Source organism: Stegastes partitus, unplaced genomic scaffold, assembly GCF_000690725.1.
Source record: "Stegastes partitus isolate 25-593 unplaced genomic scaffold, Stegastes_partitus-1.0.2 Scaffold1101, whole genome shotgun sequence".
NCBI lineage: Eukaryota > Metazoa > Chordata > Actinopteri > Pomacentridae > Stegastes > Stegastes partitus.
Genome location: NW_007578832.1, coordinates 14,677 through 25,328, shown reverse-complemented (window position 1 = coordinate 25,328; position 10,652 = coordinate 14,677).

The following is a 10,652-nucleotide window of genomic DNA, read 5'->3' as shown; positions in this document are numbered from 1 at the left end:
AGGGTTTTAAGTCACTTTGCTCAAGTTTCTGGGACAGTTTGACTCATTCTTTTAACCATTTTAAAAAAAAAGATTTGTGCCGGTTTGTACAGATGCTGCAAACCTTCCAGCTCTGGAATCGTAACGTAATGTTAGAAATAAACACATAAGTCACTTTGGACAAGCTTCTGGGACAGTTTGGACCATTTGTGAGCCGTTTATAAAGGTTTGAGCCATTTTAGACAAAGTTTGAGCAATTTTGAAACAAGTTTCACATAATTTTGAACAAAACTTTTGGCCTTTTTGAACAAGTTGTGTCATTTTCATCATTTAAAGTCACTTTGCTCAAGTTTCTGGGACAGTTTGGACCATTTATTCGCCTTTTATTACAGGTTTGAGCCATTTTAGACAAAATCTGAGTAATTTTGGACAAGTTGTGTCATTTTCATCATTTTTTAAGCCATTGGAGGATTTTTAAGTCACTTTGCTCAAGTTTCTGGGACAGTTTGGACCATTTTTTGACCATTTTAAGCAGATTTGTGCCGTTCTGTACAGATGGCACAAACCTTCCAGCTCTGGAATCATATAATGTTAGAAATAAACACATAGATGTAGAACATGACTAAAATCTGCTGTTAAATCTAGATCCTCCTGTTAGAATAAAGATGTTTCGGTTGGAATAAATGTCTTTTTCTACCTAAACTTGTGTTTTCCAGACACAGAACTACACTGAAAACATCCGACTGCAATAAAAAAGTGTCACTCAGGTTCAATTTACATGTAAACTCGTCCAGAATTGTCCTTAAAATCGGGATAATTTGAACTAAAATGGCATTTTGAGGCCTTTCTAGTGGATTATACAGCCTCATACACTCATTTAAAATCTCTATTTATTTCCATTTCATGCATTTTCAAATCGCCCTGCATCAGTTTGTGTGACCGCTTAGAGAACAGGACACTCATGTTTCCACAAAAGTTGAGTATTTTCAGTGTGCAGAGGATATTTTAAGGTTTGCTGAAGGGTTTTAAGTATATGCTGAAGTTATGTTTGGCAGCGTGGGGCAGCCTCTGTAAGAAAAAAAAAAAAAAAAAGGAAAAAAAAAATCGGGGCGGGTAATGCAATTTCATGCAATGACATCACTTTTCCTCCAACCCAAACACAGCGAGCCGCTGCAGGGAGGCGAGGAGCTGCACAAATGAGCCCCACATAGATGTTTAAAGCGCAAAAACTCCCAGATCGTCCTCTTCGCGCATCATGGCACGACCGCTGCGGCTCCACACCAAATGAGGTGAGTCTCCAAGGACGGGAAAACCGTGTTTTTGTGGCCGAAATGTTCGCTCGGCCGACAGCTTTTCTGCAGGAATACCGACACTGCATGCTTCTCATTGTTTTACCATCACCGGGAAAGTGGAGCCGTGTGCGGATGTGCGGATAAAAACGCGTCGGTTTGGGCTTTAATGCGCCTTTTAGTGCGTTTTCTGCGAGGAAGCGCAAAGGGCGTAGCAGCGGAGTCGGAGGGGACCAGTGTCGGTGCAGGGTTTGGGCTTTCTGAGGGCCTGTCCCCGAGAAAAAAAAAAAAAAAAAACCCGACATTTTCCCCGGATCCCTCCACCTCCAGTCAGATCAGCTGAAGACATGTCAGCTGAGGCAGCCCGAGCCTCCAAATCTCATTTTTCATCTGCGGGGCGCAAAAAAAAAAGGGCAGAGAATAAACTGCGCTTCGTTAGTGCATAAAATCCAGACTGATGCTCCTCAAGCAGCAGGTTTGTCTCACAGCAGAGCAGCAGAGGAGATGTTGGAGGTGAGTTCTGCAGCAGGGATGCAGCAGCAGAAGCCTCCCAGCTTTATGTAAGGAGGAGCAGCAGCAGCAGGAGGAGAAGTTTGGAGCATTTCTGGTCTGCAGCTGCTTTAAAGTCTCCAAAGATGCTGGAAAGGAGCATTTAACTGAAGTTATGTCGCCCTTAAATCTGGATTTATTGTGCATTTGTGATCTGGTTTGGAGACTTAGCCACTTGAAAACAAGCGTGCTGCAGTTTTTGGTGTTAAAATTGTTGAGAGTTTGTGGATTTTTCACAGAAGAAGAAGTGAAGTCTGTTATTAAAGGCAGAATATTTACAGTTGTGTTTATGATGAATCACTTTAAACAGTCTTGTTTTGTCAGTTTAAAGCAGGAGGCGACTGATTGGGGGTCTTTCAAGGCCGATACTAACACCTACTGTTGGTTATAAGGATTCTGATTTGCTGTAATAACAGAAACGTCAACACTGAGGTTCATTTGTTTGTGTTTTCAACATTCATCCTTAAGTGTTGAACTGCTGCGATTCAGACTTTGCTGAATATCGGATCCAGTAATCTGTCAACTCCTCAAACAATATTTCTTAAGTAAATTGTCATGAGATGCAATCAAGAAGCAAAAAACATACCTGATATGTTCCTCAGATGTGAGAGGCTTCAATGATGAACTGTTTGTCGGTTATTCTGACTCGCAGCCGATCAGTTAACTGATCACAGCTTATTTCCTGAGATGAGACCTTGCTGAGCCATTCTGAACATTTTCAAGGCGTCTACCATCTGTTTTTATGTACGTTTGTGCCTGAAGAAGTCTTAGTGAAAGTGTAGAAATGAAAAGAAAGTTAGCAGGTTGATAAAAAGAAGCTGCGACAAAGTGAAGCTCTTAAAGAGACGCAAACATCTGATCTGTGTCGTGATGACGTTCCTCTGGTCAACACGGGAAACAGACAAAGATGTTTTCTTTTAATTAATTTTTATTTTGCAGACAGACACATATAAACAATGAACAAGACGACTTTTTATTTAACATCAGGGAGATAAAATAAAACATTCGTCTTAAGAGATTTTCCAGTTGTGAATGGAGCAGAAGAGAGAGAGATGGTTCTAATTATGACGACGATAGCAGTGATGTTAACGGTGATGTTTTACCAAAGTTTACCTGAAGTCCGGTCTAATGGTAGAAATACATGCAGTCCATTTATGCAGATACCAGTGTCAGTCCAACCATCTCCACTGGGTGCCTCCTTTTTCAGCCATTTCTCTGAAATGGGTCTCTTACAGGCCGCCAATAGTCTTCTTCACAGCTCCTCCAGTCAAGTTCCTCCAAATCGACGAAGTTCAAGAGATTGAAGCTTGAAGTAATTCCAGTTAAAAAAAACAGTCTCTAGAATTTGGTGTTTTTTTTAAAACCAAAATAGGGTTACAGCAGGGCAGCTCCAGAATATATGGAAATGATTTGCCTCTTTGCTTCCACAATTACCCCTTTTCCACCAAGAAGCACCAGGTGCTAGTTCCAGTGCTGAGTTGGTTCCAATCTAAGAACCTTTTCCATCAGCCAGGAGCCAAGTTAAAGCCATACGTTCTGCATACGTTTACCAAACAACGCTGGCACCACACAGAAGTCCACACAGGACTCCAGACGGACTTTTTACCGCTGTGACCAACTTTCTTATTTGGTCAAACCTCCCACCTGGTCACAGAAAAAACATATGACTTGCTGAACATGTTCTTATCCATAGACTCTACAGTTTACGATGTTCCCTGAACGCCCCACATAGCAGGCTGTGGTAGCTGCTGTTGGTGGCCGCGGTGCTCAGACCGGTGTGCGACCAAAGATGACTTTAAAAAGACTAAACCAGTATGTTCTGATGTCAGATCTGTCTAAGATGAAACCCAGTCATTTTTTCTCATGCGGTCTTTTCTATGAGCAGAATAAACAGCATGTAGCTCCGTTTTTCATGTCTAAGCGTAAATACTGCAGCACACCGAAGTTGTAACAGTCCTGTTTTCCACCACTGTGGTGCTGCTGGTGGGACACAGTTGGACCAGATTTCAACAGTTTATGCAGAACTTCGGTGTGTCCCTGGACTCATTCAACACATCTGTGATCGGACCAGAGACGTCCTGGTGAAAAACGACACAAATCACCGCTTGTGTGTCCCGTCCATCGGTCTCTGTGGTCACCATAACCCGCCCCCAGCCCCTGACGGTGCTTAGCTCTGGACCAGCAAAGAGTTGGTGCCTGAAAAGCACCGGTTCTCAGAACTGGTGCTTAGGCGGTGGAAACACCAAGAACTGGTGCTAAGTCAGGCACCAGCACTGGAACCAGTTTGGTGGAAAAGGGGTAAATGTCTCCAGCAGGCTGTCTGATCTGAATACATCTTCTTTTGATATGAAGTGACCACATATGGGATGGTGCTTTTCCATGTGAATTCTCTCCAAATTGGAGAATTTGTTGTTGTTTAAAGATTTCTGACCACTTGTGTAATCGTGACGTTGTCTTCTGCTTCCCATCTTGATTTAACATGGAGAGTGTTTTCTTTGTTAAATGATTGAAGACCCAGGTATGATTCTGAAAAGATGCCATATGTTCATCTGGTTTCCTGTGCTTTCATCCTGCATGACCTTCTTGCCAAAGTAGTCAAAGGATGCTTTACTTTGCGTTTTGCAGAATTGCTTGAAATTTAGTCAAAACGTTGAGTTGGTTAGAAACTTGAGAAACATGTCGCCTCCAGTCAGAGCTGGACCCATAAGTCAGCCAGATCGATACCAGCTTATTTGGGTGGCTGTGGCTCAGGTGGTAGAGGAGGTAGGTTGTCCTCCAGTCGTAAGGTTGGTGGTTTGATCCCCTCCACAGTTGAAGTGTCTTTGGGGAAGACACTGAACCTGAAGTTGCTCCCAATGGCGGGCAGCACCTTGCATGGCAGCTCTGTTGGTGTATGAATGGGTGTGTTAGTAGAAAAGCTACATAAGTGCAGACCATTACCGTTTAGTTCAGGTTTATCAAACCAGTGTAACTTAAGAAGAAATTACGTTATGGGGTTTTTTTTTTTTGTTTTTTTTTTTAGTTGATTGTTGTGAGATGCAGTCAAGAAGCAAAAACCATAAATGATGTAATGTGTCCGTCTTCCTCTTGGATGTATTTATTTGGTGCAGTGATACTCTGCTCTCAGTGCTCCTGCCACGCTGGGAACGCTAACAGGAAGTGCTGTTATGTAAACAACCGTGATCCACTGCATCCATTAAATTGTGTCAAACCAGCAGCGCTCACGATTGAATTTCATTTTGTGTGAGGAGCAGAAGTCACGGGGAATCAAATCTGTTGAGTGGGACGGGTGGAGGGCGGCGATTTTGTCGCTGCGGGCAACAAAAACTGGTGCGTTTTGGATGCGTGGGCGTTTTCTGGCAAGATGGTGAGCTCCACAGCTCTCCCTCAGGACGTTACATTAAAAGTCTGCATTAACAGTCTGACTGTGGGGGACGGATTCACAGCACTGAACAAAACGACGACCATGTTCTCCATTCTGGGAGACTTGAGGCTCTTTCTCTGCTGTTTGGTTTTTAAACTCACCTCTAGTAACCAGTGGTGATCTTTGAACAGGGTTGGGTCAGCTTGGCACAGAATCTGACGTCTGCTCACGTTTAATTTCCAGGTGGGACTTCCAGGTAGTGTTTTAAATGCTGCAGGAGCTCCGGGAGCAGAGTGTTGCTGCACAAGGAGACGGATTCAAAAGGGAGGGCATCCAGAATAAAATCATGTATCTTGACTCTCATAGAATCATCTAGAAAACCAACAACATCATGCATTTTTGTTTTGTTTTAATACACCTGAAATACGCTGATGTCAATCTGGTGGACTTAAAGGTCCAGTTGTGATTAAAGGTGCCATGTTTGTCAGGTTTCTTACTAAAGGGGCTGGGTGGGGTCTGGGCTTTGTTTTGGCATGGACTCCTTTTTTTTATATAGTTATTAGGCCTTATATAAAGGCCTTTTTGGCTTCATTACATAGGACAGTCGAAAGAGAGACGGGAAAGTGTGCGAAGGGTTTGCAGCAAAGGGCCATGGGTTGGATTCGAACCCATGGCCGCTCCATTGGAGACTATAGCTCCTGTACGTGGGTCTCCAGCTCAACCAGGTGAGCTAAAGCAGCACCGGGATTGAGTCCTTTTTGACTGCACCAGTTGGCATCTTAGTCACAAGGTGGATTGTTTATGATTTGAAAAACGACCATTGGTTGGTCAGAGTGGGCTGCAAGCTTCGCACCATCGCCTCGCAGCTAGAAGGTCGCTGGTTTGCGTCCCTGTGAGGACACCTGGGATCTCCAGCCCCCCACGACCCCAGTGAGGATTAAACATTGTATAGATGGCTGATCAGATGTTTTCTTATCTTATAAATGTCTGTATTGGCCTCAAACATCAAAGAGTGTCATCAAAGTGGCACCAAACCATCCAAAAGTATTCAGCGAGTCACTATTTCATTAACAAAATATCACATCTGTTCTTATGCTTCATGTGAAATCCAAGAGGATGTCTTCAGAGTTTGTGCTCACAAAAGACAAAAGCGGGAACCAAAGAACTTCTGTCCTTTTTCTGCTTTAAAGTTATTTGGTTATCAAAACATGTGCAGATTGTATCTCTGCGGTTTCTCCTCAGTCGAAGCCACATCAGGCCGGTCTTATCTGCAGCAGCTCCAACAATGCAGCTTTTCAGTAAAGGCGATGCCCTCCACGTTTTCTGAATGGCATCCCGGTCACGAGGAGCGGATTGTTTCTTGTTTGTTTTCACCTTGTGAGGGGTTTTATTGGCACCAAAACATGTGCCGGTAATCTCAGTAAGTCGTCGACCCGTTCGGAGATTAAATGAGATTAAAAAACGTCTAAGAAATCGCTGTGTAGCTTTTAAAGAGTTGTGTTTTATTTTTTTAACGTAGGAGAAAAACATCCACGTTTAACGATGTGCTGGTTGGAGGCCAGACATCCGCTCATGCTGTTTTCATTGTCTCATCGCTTTCTGAGCAGAGACCGAGCTTTGGGTCAGAAGAAACAAGGATGGAGGGATTGTTTCTGAGTTACAGGCTCGCAGCGATGGCCAGAATTCAGGCAGTAAAATATTTAGGTTTCACTGAAGATCTGCTCGATGAATCTTTTAGTGTTTGCAGGCTGCTTTTTTTTTTTCTTCCTAATTTGAGAAGAAATGACGTTCGCTTCGTGCCTCGTCCAGATTGTCTGCTGATGTAATGTTGCCGCTTGTTGTTATTGGCTGTTGCAGACAAACACCATATATCATGTAAAAGTCCACATGGCACAAAGGCCCCGAGAAACCATGAGCTCATGTTCTCGGCTCTGTGATTGATTAGTTTCCTGAGAAACTGTTTGCAGCGCGAGGAATCGAGGTCAAGATGTGTTCCTCAGAGCGCTGCGTGAACATCAGCAGTTGTGCAACAGCTGAAAACAAACAGGAAGCTGCTCGCGTGTGTCTTAATCCACAGTGTCTTCTTCACTGGTGCCTACGTTTCCCACAATGCATCTCGAATGTCTGTATTTCAGGTGGGGGATTTATGCTAATGGAGGCAGAGATTTCACGTATTTAATCCTCTGTAAGCACAAAGATGTGTGACGTTGGGAAACATCCGGGTGGGGTGGAACCGTGCACGAAATCAGAAGATAAAACTAAAGAGCATGCAACCTTTGTGTTCAGGAAATGAAAATAATGACAAGTTTCTAATTGGCCGTGGTTATTATTGGCACTAAAAAGCGTCACATGGTCAATAAAAAAGACCTTTTTACACGATAAACATGTTTAAATATAAAACAAACGTCCATTGAGACAAGAGCAGCTTTTTTGTCCTTAAATTAAAACCAGCAGAAGACCAAAAGTATCGCTGCAGTTTTCTCCTGTTGGCACACAGCCGTCATGTTTGAACAAACTTTATTAAAATTGTCAGTGAGTTTCACATGGCGGTCGGTCAGAGAAGCTGCAGGAAGGATGATCATAGTGAGTTAACACATCGTATGTATTTAATAAAGTTCACGCAGCATCTCTGCAGCGCTAACATGCTAACTCTGCTAACATGCTGCAGCTGCCAAAAACATGAGATGAAACTTGTTTATTTTCTGGGACACAAGTTGTGTCAAGAGCAACAGACTTCTGGCTCAAAATGAGGGAATGTCAATCTGAATCAAAGGTTTTAGAGGAATAAATATGAGTCCCGTTTCAGGTCCGACTCCAGACTGTACATCCCAACGCTTTATTGTGTTCTTGTATTGTTTGTAAAATGTTGTAATTTTCACGTGCTTGTGCAACTTTTTACCAAGCAGTTTGCAGTTTGCAGGAATTGTTAAAGTAATTCTGATTTAGATTTTAATTTCTGAGTCATAAGTCAGTCTTTAATGTACATTTTGGAGTTTGGGGGATGATGGACAGAGATATCAGCAGCTCCTCCCTCCCATTAAAAAAAAAAAGAGCTTATTTTCGCTTTAATCTGGGCCGTTATAAAAAAAAACACCAACTCAGGCTGTTTAGCTTTTAGCGAGTCGACTTCTCTTTTTGAATAGCTTTGTCTTTAGTTTGTCAGAGTGACTTTTTTAGTTCGTCGTCATTAAATTACCGTAAATTCCGGACTATTGAGTGCACCTGAATATAAGCCGCAGTGGTCAAAGCGTGTGAAAAAAGTAGCAGTTTATAGTCCAGAATTTACGGTACGTGAGATTGTATCATTTACAAAAACTTAAAAGCCTGAAATCAACGTGTACAACATTTTTCCACAGCTGTCACCACTACTGAAAAAATAATAGCATCTCTACATACTACAGATTTTTAATTACCTACATTTTTAATTAGTTTCTATTCTTGTCTCTTATCTGCTCTGCGTAAATACAACCTGCACTTCAGCTGAAAACTCCCTGAATTTTTGCCACATGGCCGTTGGTCGCCGCCGAGTCACTCGTGGCTTCATGGTTGCACCGAGGAGGCCAGAATTTTTTGCTTTTTACAGAATGTGGTTACTGCAAACGGTTTATTTTTGGCACGTTTTTAAATGACAAGTAGAAAAGTAGATGTGTGTAATCGGCATTTTAGGGTTTGATCCCAACGATTCTTTGTGTTTTAACGGCTTCTGGCTCCGTTAAATGGTGTCATTTTGGTCATTTTGGTCATTTTGATCTGCCTTTCAAACCCATTGGCAGGTTTTTTGGGGTTTCGAGGGTTAAAGTGAGCTCAGAGAAACGTTCAACCTTCAGCAGATGAAGGTCAAAACATCCTCGTTGAGTCAAACGTGGTCGAGCTGAGCCCAGTTTGGAGCGGAGGCGACTTTAAACGCCACCGCGGGACCAAACTGCTGTAAATGTGTCGTCTGCTTTTGCTAATTGGGTGGAATCGTTGGTCGAGTCGTGTAGCTGGAAGAAGTCGAACATGGTAACTGGGAGGATCTCTGGACGTGTCACAGTTGGACCAGCGCTGGGCGAAGAACATGTTTCATCCTGAGGAATGAGCTCAGATAAATGTGGTTCCACTCTGCGCCCACTACATTACATTTATGGTCTCGTGTTTGAGCTCGATTGAAGTTTTGCGAGCTCCCCCCTCCGTCCCAGTGCAACTTTGAGATAGCATATCCAAGCTGCATTACATCATGAGCAGCCGAGCCAGTGACTTATTGGAGTGTAATGGGCAGAATAAGTGCAGGCGGCTCTAATCGCTGGCAGATGTTGTGAACGCCTCGGTGTCCCGCGTTCAGACGCCGCGGACGGCGTTCGGGCTTTATAGCTTTATAGCTCAGAGGAAACGTGGCGCAGAGTAAGTGTTTAATTTGGCTGTTGGTTCTGTTAACTGGTTCTGGTTATTAAACGGTTTATTAGCGGTCACAGTCCAGCGGGGAGCGGCAGAGTCGGAGCGATTAGGCGACTAATTGGTTCGTTGAAGGGCGAAGCGACAAACCAGCAGAGCTGAGGAATATTTTTACTGAAACACACGAGCTGTCAGGGACTGAGTCAGGAAATACTGAAGTCAAACAGTCGTCAAACAAACTGGACACATCGGGGTTTTTACATAATCAGTGGTTTATTTTTTGGCAAATTATCAAACGAAACGTGTGAAATAAAGTGATTTTGAATAAATATCTCAATTTTTATCGTAGACTTGGTTCATGAAATAGAATGAGTAGTTCAAGGACAGTCAGAAAGTTGAAAATCTGGCAAGTCGCCCTGTTTTTACAGTTTCATTTTGGGGGTTATTTTAAAAACCAAAAAAATAACACACCTTCTGAAACTGCCAGTCAGTTTGGGGATTCAGAGGCTTTATGTAGACATACGAGGACTTTACATTATTCTAACCTAAGCTTCCTCATGTCACGATGTTTAGCTTCGATGTAGTTGTTTGTACGATGAAACAAACCGTTTTTTATCGTCTTTTACAGAATCTGCAGTTTATTTTTTGGGAAATTACTAAATTAGACATCTAGAATGAAGCAGTTTTGTTTAAATATCTTGATTTTTAGCTTTGATTTGGTTGAATTTACCTAAAACGATTAGTTCAAGGACAGTTGAAAAGTTGAAAATCTGGCAATTCTTCCTGTTTTACAGTTTCATTTTGGGGATTTTTTAAGAAAACAAACAAAAACAAAAACGCCTTCTGAAACTGCTGGTTATTTTGGGGATTCAGAGGCTTTATGTAGACATACGAGGACTTTACATTATTCTAACTGAAGCTTCCTCATGTTACGATGTTTAGCTTTGATTTAGGCGTTTGTACGATGAAACAAACTGGTTTTATCGTCTTTTACATTATCTACAATATATGTTTTGGCAAATTAGTAAATTAGACATCTAGAATAAAGCAGTTTTATTTAAATATCTTGATTTTTTTTAGCTTTGATTTGTTTGAATTTA